At 30.1% G+C, this 16,503-nt stretch overlaps 1 protein-coding gene across 1 annotated transcript in view; it reads right to left on the reverse strand.

Annotated features, from left to right (window-relative positions):
• Positions 1-14,828: 14,828 nt before the first annotated feature.
• Positions 14,829-16,503, reverse strand: part of LOC132934696 (doublesex- and mab-3-related transcription factor A2-like) — a 145,068-nt gene continuing 143,393 nt past the window's right edge. The window contains exon 5 of the mRNA XM_061001019.1: positions 14,829-14,961. The gene's annotated coding sequence lies outside the window, so the exon portion shown is untranslated. The remainder of the gene's footprint in view (positions 14,962-16,503) is intronic.

The raw sequence follows: 16,503 nt of genomic DNA on the forward strand, positions 1-16,503 counted from the left end.
ATATTTACCAAAATAATTTTAGTAAGATTTCTTTTGTATATTATATCATCCATTACACATTCACACATACGTTCTCGTGGAAATTAATATTATTCAGCGTATCAAATAACATTATAATATTAAAATAAAATATATATTGGGCGTAATCTTGCCTTAATTATATGGGGCAAGAATTGTAAAATTTGATTTCAAAATCAAATAATTAGTCTTAAAATAATATTATATACATAGGTGTGACTTTTATTAAAAAACCTTAATCAACGGATCATTGAACATAATATTGTAATTATGTTATTGGAGCGACGTTAATTAATATTGGTTTTACAACGACGTGTGTGTGTCGTGTGTGTTCTTCGTGTTAGTCGTCACGTTTCGGAGCAGAATATATTTTGCTCTTATCTTCAACACCGTGGGTGGTTCCTGTATAAAAATTTGATACTTTGGGTCAACTGAATAACCGAGGTACAACATTCAACATCTGCTATGCAGCAGAATCGAGCTCTCCGTTATTTTTTTATCATAATGTTTGCATACTTAGTTTACGATATTTCTTGGACAGTTTAAAAGTGGACCCGATCACGGCCCTTTTGAAGGTCGCCAACACATGATATAGGTAACTTATACGTCATGAACAATGAACATAGAAAAATATGTTTAGGTGTCGCTGAAGTCAGTAAATTGCGTTCCCCAAAAATAAAGTCACAGTCATGTAGGCATACTACGCATGAATTAGAGCCCGGGTATTTAAATTGCGTCTCGGGATATTATGTTCTTCCAGTCGACAAATTAATATTTAAAGATACGTAATAATTTATGGTGTGGGTAATATAGTGTTTACTATTATAATATTACTAGCAACCACTGCGTGCATTTGATCGTAATTTACTATAGTGTGTATTTTTTTAAATAAAAAAAAATTATACTATGCAAAAAGCAAAAGTATTAAAACGTTGAAAGTGGTTAATGGTTTCAAATTTCATAAATATTTTATTCAACGTTAGGCTTGCACAGTTCAAACGTGTCAGTATTTTTTTTAATTTAAATACGACAATAATATAAAATTTGTATAGATAGTCTTAGAGCTGGTATCATGCAGAAATATCGCAACAACAAGAAACTGACAGAAACTTAACATACATTTAAATAGAAAAGTCGTTGATGGTAATAATATGTTTACTAAGAAATCTAAAAGTATCCATTCTGAATTACAAAATGCTGTATAAAACTTTAACTTCTCAAGACAAAAAATTAACTAACAGAAATGTACACAATGCTCGAGCTTCTATCTTATGCCAAGACATAATTATTACTAGCTGATTTTTTGAAATTACACTTTTGACAATTTGGAATTTAAAACAAAAACAAATTATTTTTTGTTATTATATACAAATTTTCAATAATGCATTTTGTAATAAAAACAACAAACCTAATAGTTTTAACCATATCAATATTAATACAATTTATGTCCTAACTCTGAAAAATGTAAAAGAAAATATTTCTAGACGTAATATTTACGTATGAATAAAAATTATTTACGCTAAAATGTACGCACAGGGTGATTAACAAAGAATATTAATCCCCTTTTTCGTCAAAAATTCAGTTAGGTATTCAAAATCTGATTTTTAGATTTTTTAAATATACATGTAAAGACTAAAGACCATATATTTTCGAATTCTTGAGATTTTTTGTGCATTGTGCTACTTAAGGAGTGTCTTGTAGAGATACAAACTTCTCTTTTTCAAACGAGTACATTCGCTCCCTCCCCCTTTTCTACTACAAGCTATTTGGCAGATAATATTCCGAAAATGTTGTTGTACCAAAATCAAACTTTGAACAAGTAGTTTTTAATTTATTCAATTTTGTGCTCTAAGGATAACAGGTCCTTGATAATGGGTCCGGAAGATATGAGGGCTAGATATAGTGATTTGAAAATGTTAATTTACTTATTTTTTATTTAAATTAATATTAATCTACCTATCAACTTAAAGTTTCTAAAAAAGCTTCAATTATAAAATAACAAGGTCCAATAATACACCTACTTTATATTTTTGTAAAACCATATTCAATGACTATTTTTATCTAACACAAGCTCTTGCTTATATAGGAGGTGAGCAAAGTGAGCAAACTTCGAAATAATTATCCATTAATTACTAAATAATGTACAGTAAAAAAAGAGTCGGAGGGGGGTTTTAATTTTAAAAAAAACATAAGTTTGTTTCGCACACTCCTCTCAAGTAGTATAAAAATCTCAAAAATTTGAAAATATTGTTTTTAATTATTCCAAAATTCCGAATTTGAATAAATAAACTATTAAAGGAAAAAATAGGTGTAAGCATGCTTGGTGGGTTATTCTGTATATTATACAAAATATACACAAGCTGCAATTTTTATAGTTATCTAAAAATATAACCAGTCCGCAATTTGCACAAACATTTAAAATGGAATGCAACTATTTAGCGACCAAGAAAAAGCAGCACATTCGATTTGGGTCCTAGACACTAGTAAGACTTACAGGTATTGCTGTATTAAGTATAGGTATAATAGTTGGATCTGAAATGTTTACGGTAGCAACAGCACCATGTGTGCTCATGGTATCGCATTTGTTGGACGCACGACAGATGACCATGACTGCAGTTCGAGGAAACACAATAATATATTGACACGATTTTTTGATTTGTGCAGATATATTAATATAGATTAATAAATAAATAATATATATTATTAAAAATATAAAAGTTTAATAATTCGAATGTTCCGATTTCATTACGTTTCAATTATTATTACTACTCGTATATTGTTATAATTATTATGGGTACAATATATGTAACACAATATTTGACCCATGTCAAAATTATGTATATGCATCAAAAATCCTGGACCCATTACTAGTGTATATTATCAAAATAAATCCGGTATTAAACTAGTGTAATATGTACTATAGGCCCATAATATAGGCACTTAAAATAATTTGGTACCCAACTATAGCACAGAAATTTAATTTTTCGACTTAACCTGGTATATGCAGTCGAATAAAATTGAATATGTTTAATTTGGTGAATTTGATGATCGTCACTAGACAGGTTGAGAATCACTGTGGTCCGCAAACAATCATAATATTATATCGGTTTTAAAACAAATACTAAAAAAATTAGCATTGCAGTATGGATTATTTATTTTGTTATTCGAAAATGAACAATCGGCAGCATTGGGAAAAAGTTCTCGCATTTCAGCCCTCTGTGACCTATATATTTTTCTTGCATCCCCTCACAAAAAAAGCTCCACCCATAGTTGTGCCTATTTATGGGCCCTTATACTACTGGTCTTTGGAGGTGCGGAGCGACGAAATACGATTAAAATCTTTTACCCCGACCTCAGCCACCATGGATATTTACCACTCGATACGAATTTATGGCTGCAATTGTTAATTTAAGTGGTCTTGAATACCGGACGTCGATGAATATAATACTAAAATTGTATAGGTATTATTTTGATGAGTTTTAACGACACTGGACAACTTTTTAAAATGTAAATTATCATCGACTATTATAGACGTTTATATGTAATTTGCTATGCCACGAGTTGCAAAAAAAAAATTGATTAGTATAGTGATTCACTCAAATGTAATGGACCAATCATGGGCTACTATAAATTATGTTTAAGGAACCATTCAATATATAGTTCACTACTGATTTATTAAATGTTTAATGATTGCTTATGCAACTCGGCATCAGCTATATACCTATATTACATTTTGACAATGTTTGTTTTTAAAAATTCGATAATCATTATTGTATTATATAACAAACGCATATACTTTGGTTCCATCAGAGTGTGTGACGTGCATAATAATGTGGTATATACTTTTCTGCAGGCGACTAATGTTAAAATCGTTTAAAATTTTATGATATATCTATAACTAGCTCTATGATAATAATTAATAATATAAATGTTGCACCGCCCGGTAACTATAATATACGCCTAAAATCGATATATTTGTATGGAAGTGGGTATTGGTATAGTATTCTATGTTCATCGGACATCGATCACCTAATTTGCAGAGCAATAAACCATATTTATATGCAAACGATTCTGGACTTCAAGAATTCAAATAAATTTACTGGAACTACACGTAAGTAGCTATATAGTATAATTTAATTATACACTACAGGTATCTATTACGTGAATGGACGTAATTCGTAAGTACCTATCATAATCTCTTTTATTTTCACAAAACTATACCACAGCCACGTACCAATAAATTGTTATCATATACCACTGGCTTTAAGTTTGTCACCAGCTAAAATAATATTTAAATTATAGAGATTACCCTTATAATTGGCTCGATAAAACGGTAATATTGGGTGAGAGAAATCAATACCTAATAGATACCTTTTTAATATATACCTAGTTATGGGTAATATTGTATTGAGCAGCCTATTATGTTAAACTAATTTAACTTTTATTTTATCGGTCGATTTCTGCGATTTTGCGGGAAAAAAACATTTGGTATAATACTTCTTGTATGGTTGCAAACAAATCTTTTGCTTACTTATTAAAATCAAAATAAAATTCGTTAGATACAATATAGTATAGTAGGTTTGACCATATCAAAATGTTAAATTTAAATGAAAAATATTATCATAATATAAGTACATATTATTATGCGAAAGTTGTTATACTATTATAATGATTTTATCAATATTTTATTCAATTATTATTTTTATTATACGAAATATGTTAATTTAATTTTTATTTTTACAGTATTTATATGGTTTTATTTTATGTGTTCATGGGTTGTAAAGTTTAGAGCAATAATAATTATTAATTTCATTGAAAATTCTATTGCGAGTGCGATATAATTTGTCTTTATATTTTTATACGTATTTGTGCGATGATATATAATATGATGTGTAATGTGCATAATTTATTATTATACATTTATGTGAAAAAAAGTTGTTTTACATTTTATTATTGTATTACCGACATACTACAGGCTTGTTTTATAAATTGTACCGTAGTATCATAGTATTGAATAATAAATAATTTGAACTAAGTACTAATATTTTCATCAATACAATCATAGTATACTTACCTAGTTTTATAACGGTATTTTTTATTTTTCTTCAAAATGTACCTCTTTTGATTACAATTAAACAAGTTTAGGTAATATAAAAAATGATTACCACCACAATGTTGGGTGCAAAATTCTAATATGAATTGATAAGTGAGTGTGAAATAATTATTGCACTATTTTGGCGATTGTTAATATTCGAGGATTTCAAATTAGTAAAAAATAGTACAACACATCACTTTGTGTAAAATTGTTTGGTAATATTTACACTAAGATACGAATTTAATAATAACCTATTTATCGGACTAGGTATTTATTAATAATTTAAGCAACTGCGATGCTAGACATTCTCTACCAAAATTCAAAATTTGATCAATCCAAATATCTATATCTAATATTTAAATCAATATTAAAAGTTGGAGTCACCTGACACATATAATATATTTTAAATCCGATTAACCAATGTATATTATAAAATAATTCGTAACGATTTTTATTGGAGCACAAAAGTTAAAACAAATACAATTGTCAAAGAAAAACTCACCAAAAGTTATTATTTTATTCTATTGTTATTACAGAATGAAGATTTTTCGATAGTCTTAGAACTTTTTACCGTGCAGAGGAACGTTTAAACAACACTGGAATGTTTGATTTTTGTACGCTGATAATGGTCGTCCACGAGCAGTTCAAACGGTTTGGAAAATAACGTTTTAAATATTATTAAAGGAAATCCGCAAGGCATACCAATGATGATATATTTTTCAAACTTAGAAACGGCGTATTGCGGAGTAGGTAAACATCAAAATATTTGTACATTACTTCAATGAATGAATCGCCGCTTATAATCCTCTCACGAACAACGTAGTGTTAAAGTAAATAATATAATCTGAAATGGTGTGCTAAAATTATGTCGAATATCAACTTATATTGGAATTTGCAACAGGATTTGTGATGTTGGTGGACATTTTTAATTATCACCTAAACTTGTTCAGTTTTATAATCAAAATACGTCAGTTTTGAAGACAAAATAAAAATACAACTACGGTTAAACTAATAACTAGGTTTATACTGAGTACCTACAAAATATATCATATGAGTAACCATCCTTTTTTTCCACCCTGGCAATAATTCTAGTGTGTTTAAATATAATATGATAAAAAACAATTAAAAACAAATAATCCTCTAAATCTACTAGGTACTTAAAAATATAACAATCGTACAGTATAAATATAACCTATATATTCTATTAAATAAATAATATTTTTTATCAAATCTCGGCACTTGCAGCCGGGTGCTATAAAAAACACGAGGTTTGGAAAATTTTACCCTGAATACACTTAGTATTACGAGCACAACGTTATGTCGTTAAAATAAGATGGAGAGGGAAATATCGCATCAACACCGTATTTTTTTTTTTTTTTTTTAATAATCAGCCGATACGTACCCGTGTGTTTAATACCTTTCATTAAAATGACAAAAGTTCCAGGCAATGGGCCGGATCGTAAAGCTGCGTTTTATTGCCGTCTGCATAGCTAGGGAATTTAATAACTTTATCAGAGTCGGCCGGGCTGTAGCTCATTGCAGGGGCCACCACCATACCGCCTTGCCGTCAGCCCCCCCCCCCCCCCCCACTCATCGCCAAACTCTCCACTGCCACCACAACTGGTCGTTCCACCAGCCCGCCCGCCCTTAAAACGCACACTATATAGTTATAGTATATATATATATATATATGATATTAAGGTATATATACCTTCGTCATGCATGTTAACTGTCAACTATTTTACGCAACAACATTTACGACGGAAAATATAACTACAAAAATTTTGTTTTCAATGTGTCTACCTTTGTATACGTATATATATATATTATATATATTGTATATATTGTACATACATACATATACGCACGGTATACATTATACCTAAGCATATAAATAGTTGGGGCGGGAAAATGTAAAGAATATTATACTGCTGCGGACTTATTATATAATATATTATACGTATATATACGATTCCAGAACAAACGCTATTTTCTAGATTGTACGCGACTCGAGTTTAATTATATAGGTGTTCGTTTTTATTTTATTGTTTTGTTCCGGTCCACCTCGTCCGTAATGGATATTTTCTCGTTGTTATTGGGACAATAATTTCAGGACACGACACGGACAGGTCGGCATTAATCCCAATAATATCACACCCCTCGTTTTTATTTTATAAAATATAATACATTTAGGTACTGATATCGTCGTCCGTCGGGGACTGAAAAAAAAAAGAAATACATGCGCACCATATCACTTTAATATTACAGCAGGGTAGCTTTTAATTGGTTGTATATAGGTACCATCAAATGCGTAAATACGACGTTTATTATCACGAGGAAGTCCCCGCAAAACAGGGAAGGTGATACGTTATTATTTATTTTTTTCAATTAAAATCTTTAAGTAATGATTTGACATTTATACTCCGTATCCCAATTATTTTCAAACGCTTTACACACGTTATTATTTTTCATACTTAAATATTATATGATAATATAATATACCTATCATATATTGAAACTATGCATGTCATATATCAATATTATTGATATATATTTTTAAACTTCCTACTTAACTGACAAAACACAAGCACGCACAGTAAGTCGTTCATACCTACAATTGCCAACATTTTTTCAGTACATATTTTTTCGTTGCGCATCCATTAGGTGGATCATTTCCATAATACAAATCATACAGCCATGGACCAATAACCATGTAGTGCCGTAGTGGACGCGAGAATAACTTGTTTTAATAATACAGTAATTGGGTTCTATATATATAACAGTATATGAAAACAAAAGCAAACGCTTGTTAGGATTTCGAGTAAACGACGTCAATGAGGTACAAGATAAATATACTGCAAACTCTATAAATTAGATCTTTTTATACAGTTACATTAGACACAAAAAAGTATTAAAATCAAATTTATTGATTTCATTGTTAATTCGAATATATTTTTTAATCGGAACATTACTTTTATAGCATATTGACAGGAATATAGGTCTGGCTCGTGTATTATGCAAACTGTTATAAATTAAAATTGTGACTAATTATTTGATATTTTAGTTTAAAAAAATATTTATTTTAATTATTTTAGTTAATACGTATAGGTATACTTTTATATAATTTCGTTAGGAGTTAAGACCATACAGTATGTTATCATTTAAATGCAATAATAGTGTCATTAGTAATTACAATTGTTCTATTTTATATTGATTACTTTATGTGCATCTTGTATAGTCTGCACAAGAAAGCTATACCTACAATATTTTATTTTAAATTTAAAACGTGTTGTTTTTCTTGGGTCTTTGGTTCATTTTCTTGAGTAGTACAGAAGAATTAGAGATAACTGGCTGAATATTATACTGCTATTAATCAAAATTTTTATAGATATAAAATATACAATAAATTTGAAAAAAGTATTACTATTTTTAGATCCCAAATGACTATGTTAGGTTAGCATACATTTTTGATTTATTTCCAGCTACTTATTTGTTTTGTGAAATTATTACTCTACAGTATTAAAACTATATTTTAATGTAATTAAGGTGTATCATAATTCATAATAATATATTATTATATTATATTCTATCTAAGTATCTCTACTCATTATTTATTTTCTAAAACCGTTTTATAATGGTACCGTACTTAAAGTTTAAAATACATATTATACGTAAGCACATGACCGAGATTCGTCTTTTGAAAACAATATAATATCATAATTCATAATGATGGCTTACAAATTTAATGTAATGAATTTATTAAATTCGTATGGTTTATTTCAAATTTTACCAAAAAGAAAAAATTTAACATCGTGTACCACCGCGATATTTATAGTTTAACTTACTATATTATTTCCTTCAAAATCGCATAGCGTATTATAATTTACCGTATACGAAAGGCTGACCAAAACTTTTGACACTCTTCGTACACTATAATTATTTCTAGCGTGGTATGTATGAAAATACATCAATTTTCCAACGAAACAAACTCAACTCGCACGGATAGGTTTAGCGAAAGCATTGCACGTACTATATGGTATCACCGGTGCTGCAATAAATATGCGCATAGAGTTTTAACACTGCATTGTAGTGCTCATCGTAGTTCTTGGAAAACAAATTCATTATCTATACATAGCTACCTATTGTTGAATGTAAACGAAATATCTACCCTTAAGTGTGGACTATTATTCGAATTGTCGGATACAGGTATCATAATAATATGGATTTAGGTGTGGAAGCGTGGGGCGGACTTCAACTTTGATTCAATAGGTATGGGTACTGTATAATATTATATGCGTTTGGAAATATATTAGCGTAAAGGATGCAATCATCACGTTTTTAATAGTTAAAACAAAACGTGTGCAATTAACACAAGTCTGTGGTTGAGGTCACATTAATTAAAACACTATAAGAGTGAAGTGTACCTATACAGTGAAACACATTTCCCGGTGTCGTATCCGAATTACCTATATAGTACGGAATAGCGAAAGGTTTGTATTATTATCTGTCGACTGCAGATTGTTACATATTAATAGTGTATTATTATTATATCTAAGTGTATAGAGGTTACTATATAGCCTACATCATCTACTAACTGTCCACGGTTTCAATAATAATAAAATTCTATCCCATCATGATATTATATAAAACTTAGTTACAATCAAAAACAACGATATTAGGTAATGTTTTTATTTCGTTCCGACTGCGCACGTGCATTTTCCCCACATAATTGATAGTGTAAAACATTCTAATATTTGTAATCGTAGTTGCAGCTGCTGCATAATACTCTACGCTTACCAAAAAATAAATCACTACTTACAAGGTTATTTTAGTAAAACAATTAGTAGAAACATTTTAATAGGAAACTGAAAAATTATTCGTTCAGAATTTAAATAAGGTTTGGGTACATCAATGGTGTATCATTACTGCGGGTTTGCAACATTATATGCCGAATTCATCATAAAACGTTATGTTGACACTTTAATTCTGTTTATATTTGTGGTAGTTAAGAAAATCTGTGTCTGTCCACCGTGGTCCATGTTGTATATTAATTTACGTGGTGTATGAATATTGAATGGTATTGATGGGGGACTTTAAAATAAATAACTAGTGTGTTGTATAGACACAAGATCACGTTTGAAAGAATAAAGTAGGTAGGTGCTCTCCTATTTATATGATAATTATTGAACAGTGTCAAAAAAAAAACTTTTAATTTTGTCCAGTATATTAATTGCATAACGTTTAGATGAGGTATTTGAAAAATTGCAGTCCATTAATCTATTATAGGCTTATGTACCTTCCTAACAATTAATTATAAGTTACAGGAAAATTCTAATTTTTGTAACATATAAGTACCTACATATTATGTAACAGAATTTAAGATTAAAATGTAATAAATTATGGATTATATAATAAGTTAATGATTTGATCTTTATTCAAACTGATAAATTCGTTCTTTTTTCCAACATTATGACATGGTACTATAATGGATAATGATAGTGTAAACGTGAGTTAAGTATAAATATACGCGTAAATGAGTGTAACCGATAACAAATAAACATCGAAGTTAACCCCAGATTGTGTGTTCGCAGGGGGACTATAACAAAAAAATTGCGGTTTTCCTAAACAAATATAATTTACGCTTCCCTTCTTTAAAAGTTAATTTTTGGGCGGAAGCGGGTTCTTCGAAATTTTCCGCCCAAAATAGGCAATTTTTCTATCGAATTGGTACCGGAAATTTGTAAATTATTTTGTGGTTCAATATGTATAATATGTTCAATATTTATAGCTAAGGCTTGACAATTTAATACAAAGTTCCTCATAAGTTCCTCATAAGTTCCTCATAAGTTCCTCATAAGTAAAAACATCTAAAAAATTATAATGCTCAATTTTATTGTATAGAGATTTGAACTTGTAAGTTCAAATTTAGTCAAAATTAGAAAATTAAACGAAGAATTACGATTTTAGTTATTTTAATCTAATACAAAAATTTTATTCGTGGGGACTCCAACATATAATATTTCTATATTTTATACACACTGCAATGAAAATTATAAATGCAATGTCTTCGGAAAAATTTTATTTGACCGACCGATCGACCGACCGCATTACTAATAGTAAAATAAATTACTCATTATTTCGGCCTTTGTACGGATCAGTCCTGTACTCCTGTGGGACCCCCACACGGCTTCAAACTCTGCTACCATAGAGCGAGTCCAAAGACGTTTTCTATCCTACACCATGTTATGTACAAAATATTCCCCACTCCTTACAAGGCTATTCTCTAATTCTCCATGAACTCTGATAGAAGATTAAACAGCAACATAAGGTTTCTTTAAAATCTTATTGGTGGTTCTACTGATGGCCCCATCGATATTTCCCCTTTTAAACTTTCCTGTACCTAAGCGCCCAACCAGCTCTATTTCTCCATTTTCTATTCCTAAACGTTCTACTCATTACAGTCAGAATAGTCTAACCTAACCGATTAATGCGTCTAGCCAACACCCTTCATATCCATGGAAGGTAATTAATCATGTTTCATGTCACTTCTACTGAACTTAAAATATTTGTAAATAACTACTACTGTACTTTGGACCAAGCCCGTATTTAATAAACAAATTAATTAATTAACTAAAAACATAATATATACTTATAAATATAATATTAATATGCTTTTTCACTCCACCGCTCAGAATCATTTTTCGTATGCAATGATTCACCATTGAATTAAAATCGAACCTAAAGTCCTACGTAATGTACGTTGTATGTAAGTCACAGTAATACGACACTTACTTATTGACGAGATACACTCCACACCTACTATACTTCCATAGCGTTTAACTATATACTTTCTCCCCTTTTTTCGAATTTGAAATTTGAAATATTTACTTCGCCGGATAAATAACAACAATAACGATAATCATCATAATAATAATAAAAACCATAATTGAAAAACAAAAAAGAAATTGTTCCGGCTCGTGCTAGGTATTTAGGTTCATTGTTAAATAGGTTATAGATTTGATAAACTTACCGGTGGTACCTCCATGAACGGTTGAAAGGTGACGCCGGCCGTGGGGAAATGGGGCTGCGCGTGGTGCCACAGCGCGGGTGGGGTGGCCAGTGGCAACGCAAACCGGTAGATGGGTCGCGGGTGCCAGACGGCCGCGTGCGGCGGATGGGCTGGCCTAGCGCATAACACGTTGGAAACGCTTCCGTTGATAGCCGGCCGCCTTCCGACACCGCCGACAGCGCCGCCACCGGGCTCCATCGCGATTACCGTGGGCGTGGTTGCCGGTTCGCGGTAATCGGTCACGGACAGGCTGCTACCGGACCGATTGTGGTGCAGTGGCGGCTGCTGGTTGTGCGGCGGCTGCACAGGCTGGTGGTGCGACGGCGGCGGTGGCTGCTGCGGCGGTGGCGGTTGCGACGGCTGGTGATGGTGGTGGTGCCCGATGAGCACCGAAGTCGGTGGCCGGTTGATGGACTGCCGGCCGTGAAGCACCTGTTGCTGATGGGCGGTCAAGACGGCCGACGGCGTCACGGCGGCGCTCGCTTCGCTCTTCTCCGTCATCATGTCCAAGTAATTCAACTCGTCGTGCGCTGAAACACACGGCACGAACACGGTGAACACTCAACGACATGGTGCAATGATATCATACTAATAATAATAATAATAATAATAATAATATATTGTTGCGTGGTTATTTTCATGTTCTATACGTCGTATAGCCACCGATAGTGTATTTTGTATTATATATATAAGTGACGGTTCTAGTGACGAACAACTGATGGCAAGTGCACTACTTACAGTACACTATGTATATTCAATAAATAATAACGCTAAATGACATATGACTGGGGTGAATCCGCAAAACGAAACGCATTTTCGAAAAAGGACTTTTTTGAATCTGAAGACATAACGCACCGCAGATTTATGCAGTGCGATACCATAACTAGTTTGAGTATTAGAACCGGCATCAAAACCGGTTTAACCAGTTTTCTGAAAAACCGGTTAAAAACTAGGTTATTTCATTTTCAACACCATAACCGTAACATACACCAAAAGCTTTTAAACACCGGTTTGAAAACCATAGCTGAAACTTAAGAATTTAAAAAACCGTTAACAAAATTCAACCAAAGCCAAAAAATTTAATAACCGTTCGTAAAACTGATTAAATTTTAAAACTAATATTAGTTTAATATATTTTATAATGTTATTTATATTATTTATAAATCTAGTTTCAATGAGTATTTTTTTAAAAAGAGAATACTAAGTTTGAATTTATTTATAAAAGTCACGATACTATTACTGAGTATTACAAAATATAATTATATTTATATTTTATATTATATACAGATATTGTTATTTTTATCACCCCTATACGGCTATGCACGTCTCTATTGTTGTAATTTGAAGTATTCATCATTATTATTATTTATTAAAATTTTTTCGCACTTGGGTAATCAGCGTCCGCCCCACAGTCTCATCATTAATCGCATATATCGTTCAAAATTTTCATAGACATCAATTTATAGGATAAAAACAGATAAAAACAAGTAGAAAAATTCTAGTATACTTTATAATATAATGGCGCCTATATTATGTAATTGTGAATACATTTATTTCCTACTCTGTCCTAACTATAACAATTTACAAATATATATATTGTATTTATTTGCTCGTTTTATACTATTAATTATTATTTATTGTCTATTGGTAATAAAAATAACAAAATATGTTATGAAAAATATGTAAATTTCTAACACAATCTCTTATTTGAAGCCTAAAATAGTGTGTCTCCTGAATTACAAATATGTGCAACAGGCCTTACAACTTATATTTAATAATAAATAGGCAAATAGATGAAATAGATATATTTTAGTAGATTAGATAACCATAATATTAAACGTCCTTAAATTGCCATTTAATATAAAAAAAAAAATAATATTTGTTAAATTATTAGTTGATATGTGTAATAGTTTGAACTTAATATAATTAATAATCATGTACCTAAGGTAGTATTTATAGGTATATACACATTTCCACATTATGATAAAAGTTCAATAAAATTGTTTAATATAATTTAGGAAATTAGAAAGAAGTCACTATTTATGTGATTACATTCTAATTAAAAAAAGTAGTTAACTTTTTTTTAAACTTAATTAAATTAATATTTACGAGGTATTAACTTTTATCTTATCGAGTTAAATTTATGATTTGCTTACTGTTAACTAAATTATCGGTCCTGTGTTAACTTAACTTAACCATTGGCTAATATTGAAACGCCTGTTAGTTTTCAAAAACAAAAATATTGTTATCAATAATGATATTGAAAGTTCCAGAGTATGTATGTTATAATGATTCTATTGTTTTAGTAAGATTTTTATCCGGACAAATTTATGTGGGAGAAGACTTAAAAGTTAAAATTAAACTTTATTATATAGGTACTATAATTAACTTTGTTAACTTAATTTGTTACAAAATATGGTATCCAAATAAAACTTTACGGACCAGCTCAAATGATAGATATTAAAAGCACGCAAGTACCTACCATAAAATTGTCTAGGGAAATTATAGACTTGATATATTTATTATAAACACAATAATACATTATTACGGGGAGTTTTGTAGGTTTGTTTTGATATTTTATACTTGAAGTTTTAAGTGACAGGAAAGCTTGAGATTTCGTATCGATACACGAAAACTAAAAATAAGCTCACAATGCTTTACAATCTAGATGTTGTTGTTGTCATCATATGTTTTGTGAGTGTGTGCCACAGCTGAACACAAGTCCAAGATAATAGATATGATGCTGCTAGTTGAAGACTCCAGCTATATCTGTAACCACCTGAAATAATAATAATTGTATAGTATAATTTGGTAATTCTAAGACTCAAGAGTTTTTTTCTACGTATTAGTAATTAAACAATGTAACTAATAGTGAATTATAATAATGTTCTATTGTAGACAAACGTTACCTATTTTATTAATTGTTATAAATAAGCAATATCGTACTTTGTTTTCTAATGTAATTTAAAACGTTATAAATTTTAACAAATTAAGTGATTTTTTTCCGTAAAGAGTTACAAAAATTAATATCATAAATAATTTTTGATCTTAACTCGAGATAATTAAATATTTTTTGTTAACCTTATCCAAGATTTTTAGCCTTTTAGTACTAAAATAGGTTTTTCAAATGTTTCATAAATATGAAATTTTTTCAGAAGTGTTTAAAATTATGTCTTAGGTCAAAAATGACAAGTAGGTACACACTAAGTAAAAATGCATCTACAATTTTTGTAGTTTTTGGTGCTTAAACACCAGCAATAAATATAAGTAGCTATCACAGCGCCGCGAGGTGCTTATATTGTACCTCAACATATAAAACCAAACCGAATTCCGTATAGTTCCCCCATCCCAAATCAGTGTAAAATTTATTTTAAAGCTGTGGCTGTAGACATTTTAACTTAAGTAAAATAAAGAAAAAAATTAAGTTTGATTATATTATTAAATTATAATATTACACGTATTAACGTAATCATAATATTAAAACATGTAGTAATAACCAACCTAACTGTTTACTTGTTGGTGAAAGGGTATTGTTTATTCAATTTAACAACTTAATTTCTGTTTTTCATTAATATTATATAGCTATATTGATTAATATAATAATTCATTTACATTTTACATCTGCATTAAAATTGTAGGTACCTACCCAGAACAGAATTATTTTGTCTACATTTGTTATGCTAGTGGCTTATCCAAAACATTAATTATATTTTCCAATTTTCCAATTTTTCAAATTATTATATTGAAAAAATAGATAAAAAAGGTATTTTTAAGTCAAACTATGGATACTCTGTAAATCTATAATAAAAGTTGCGTCCATGTCGCAGTTTTGTTTGTTAAAAAATATTAGAATGACATCTATAAATAATGTTAAAATAGTTAAAATCAAAGACTAACAAGACTACCTTCCATAATATTAACGCCAGCTATCATATCATCTTATTTACAGTAGGTAAATATTTATAAAAAAAAATTATACCTATATAAGTGACAATTTCAACAACAAAATAACGAAAAACCAATCAATTCAAAATGTATTATTATTATTATTTTTAGACTACCATTTACTTTTTGGGTTCAACCTTTATTTTAATATACGACCAATTTTAAAATATCTTTGACAAATAATAAGAACAATTTAGGGATAGCTCAGCACTCCTGGGATTTGAACATAGGTAGCCTGTAAGTGTCTACAATAAATTATGTACTATGCCAATAGTTATGGTCCAGAAACTAATTTTATAGTTTGTTAGCACGAGAGGTCATTACGTGCCTAAGTGTCTAAAAGATGATGTATTTACAGTTTATTTCTTAACGTTGT

This window comes from Metopolophium dirhodum, chromosome 1 (assembly GCF_019925205.1).
Source record: "Metopolophium dirhodum isolate CAU chromosome 1, ASM1992520v1, whole genome shotgun sequence".
In the NCBI taxonomy this organism is placed as follows: domain Eukaryota; kingdom Metazoa; phylum Arthropoda; class Insecta; order Hemiptera; family Aphididae; genus Metopolophium; species Metopolophium dirhodum.